The sequence below is a fragment of the Suricata suricatta genome, chromosome 8, assembly GCF_006229205.1.
Source record: "Suricata suricatta isolate VVHF042 chromosome 8, meerkat_22Aug2017_6uvM2_HiC, whole genome shotgun sequence".
Taxonomy (NCBI): Eukaryota; Metazoa; Chordata; class Mammalia; order Carnivora; family Herpestidae; genus Suricata; species Suricata suricatta.
The window spans coordinates 60,155,912-60,158,853 of record NC_043707.1 but is presented as its reverse complement, the minus strand read 5'-3'; the positions used below and the strand labels follow the sequence as shown (position 1 = coordinate 60,158,853).

The following is a 2,942-nucleotide window of genomic DNA, read 5'->3' as shown; positions in this document are numbered from 1 at the left end:
CTGTGTTTTTTACAGATTGAAGGTTGTGTCAACCCTGCATCAAGTATGTCTACTGGCACCATTTTTCCAACAGAATTTGTTCACTTTGTGTCTCTAAGTACATTTCTTTCTTCATGTCTCTTTGAATTACATTTTAATAATTATCACTATATTTCAAAGTTTGTATTACTATAACATTTGCTGTGCTGATCTATGATCAGCAATCTTTGACATTACTATTGTAATTGTTTTAGGGTGCCATGAACAACACCCATATAAGATGCCAATCTTAATAGGTAAATGTGTTTGTTCTGATACTGCACCAACTGGCCATTCACCTGTCTCTTGTTCTCTCCTGGGGCCTCCATATTCCTGGACAAAAAGTGATATTGAAATTAGGCCAATTGATTACCCTACAATGGCCTCCAAGTGTTCAAGTGATAGGGTCACACGTCTCTCACTTTATTTTTATTTTAATTTTTATTTATTTATTTTTGAGAGACGGAGAGAGATAGAACAGGGGAGGGTCAGAGAGAGAGAGGGAGAAACAGAATCCGAAGCAGGCTCCAGGCTCTGAGCTAGCTTGTAAGCATAGAGCCTGATGTGGGGCTCGAACCCATGAACCATGAGATCATGACCTGAGATGAAGCTGGATGCTTAACCGACTCAGCCACCCAGGTGCCCCACACATCTCTCACTTTAATCAAAAGCTAGAAATGATTAAGCTTAGTGAGGAAGGCATGTTGAAAGCCAAGATAGGCTGAAAGCTAGGCCTCTTGACAGACAGTTCACCAAGTTGTGAATGAAAAAAGAAGAAATTCTTGGAGGAAATTAGAAGTGCTAATCCAGTGAACACATGAATGATAAGAAACTAAAATAGCCCTCTTGCTGATCTGGAGCAAGTTTTAGTGGCCTAAATAGAAGATCAAACCAGCCACAATGTTCTCTAAGCAGAAGCCTAATCTGGAGGAAGACCCTAGCTCTCTTCTTTCCAAGAAGGCTTTCTAAGAGAGGTGAGGGAGCTGCAGAAGAAAAGTCTCAACTAGCAGAGGGTGGTTCAAAAGACTTAAAAAAAGAAGCCATCTTCACACCATAAAAGTTCAAGGTGAAGCAGCAAGTACTGATATAGAAGGTGAAGTGTTATCCAGAAATCTAGTTAAGATAATTGATGAAGATGGCTTATACTAAACAACATATTTGCAACGTAGATGAAACAGCCTTGTATTGAAAGAAGGTGCCATCTAGGACTTTCATAGTTATAAAGAAGTCGATGCTTGGTTTTAGCTTCAAAGGACAGGTTGACTCTCTTTTTAGGGGCTAATAGGGCTGGTGACTTTAAGTTGACGTGAATGCTCATTTACCACTCTGGAAACCCTAGGGGTCCTTAAGAATTATTAGAATGCTAAGTCTGTTCTGCTTGTGCTCTCTAAATGGAACAACAAAGCCTGGATGAGAGCACATCTGTTTACAATATGGCTTCCGGGGTATTTTAAGCCCACAGTTGAGATGTCCTGCTCAGGAAAAGAAATTCTTTCAAAATCACTGCTCATTATTAATGCACCTGGTCACCCAAGAGCTCTAATGGAGATGGACAACAAGATTAATGTTATTTTCATGTCTGCTTACACAAATCAATATCCATTCTGTAGCCCATGGATCAAGAAGTAATTTCAGCTTTCAAGTCTTCTTGTTTAGGGAATACATATTGTAAAGCTATAGCTGCCCTGGATAGTGGCTCCTCGGATAGATCTGGGAAAAGTAAATTGAAAACCTTCTAGAAAGGATTCGCCATTCTAGAGGCAATTAAGAATTTTGTGATTCATGGGAAGAGGTCAAAATATCAACATGAACAAAAGTTTGGAAGAAGTCGATTCTAACCCTCATAGATGAGTTGGAGGATTCAAGACTTCAGTGGAGGAAGTAACTGCAGATGTAGAAACTGCAAGGGAAGTGGAATTAGAAGTGGAGCCTGAAGATGGGACTGAATGACTGCAATCTCATGATAAAACTTCTATAGATGAGAAATTGCTTCTTACAGATGAGTAAACAAAGTGGTTTCTTGAAATGAAATCTACTCCTGGTGCAGATGCTGTGAAGATTGTTGAAGGGAGAACAGAGGATTTAGAATATGACATCAACCTACTTGATAAAGCAGCAGCAGGGATGGAGAGGATTGACTCCAATTGTGAAAGAAGTTTTACTGTGGGTGAAATGCTGTCAAACAGCATCCCATGCTATGGAGAAATTGTCCATGAAAGGGAGAGTCAATTGCAGCAAATTTCACTGTTGTCTTATTTTAAGAAATTGCCACAGGGGCACCTGGGCGGCTTAGTTGGTTAAGCGTCTGGCTTCAGCTCAGGTCATGATCCCACGGTTCATGGGTTCGAGCCCCGCGTCGGGCTCTGTGCTGACAGCTAGCTCAGAGCCTGGAGCCTGCTTCGGATTCTGTGTCTCCCTCTCTCTCTGACCCTCCCCTGCTCACACTGCCTCTTTCTGTCTCTCAAAAATACATAAAAAGCATTAAAATTTTTTAAAGAAATTGTCACAGCCACCCCGCCTTCAGCAGCCACCTCCCTGGTCAGTCAGCCGCAGTCAACCTGGAGGCAAGATCCTTCACCAGCAAAAAGATTATCACTCGCTGAAAGCTCAGCTGATGATTGACACTTTTTAGCAATAAAGTATATTTAAATTAAGATACATTGTTTTTAAAGACATTATACTATAGCACACCTAATAGATTACAGTATGGTGTAAACATAACTTTTATATGCATTGGGAACCCAAACATTCTTTTGATTTGTTTTATTGGAGTATTTGCTTTGTTGTGGTGATCTGGAACCAAAGCAGCAAAATCTCCAAGGTGTGCCTGTACTCTGATTAATGTAAAAAGGTTCTGCAATATATTAATGAAATAGAATAGGAGATATGTGACCTCTAGTCTTCATGTATTGGTTATGAATCCA

At 40.3% G+C, this 2,942-nt stretch overlaps 1 pseudogene; it reads left to right on the top strand.

Annotated features, from left to right (window-relative positions):
- The first annotated feature begins 397 nt into the window (after positions 1 to 397).
- LOC115297621 lies at positions 398 to 2,640 on the top strand (annotated as a pseudogene).
- Positions 2,641 to 2,942: the final 302 nt, after the last annotated feature.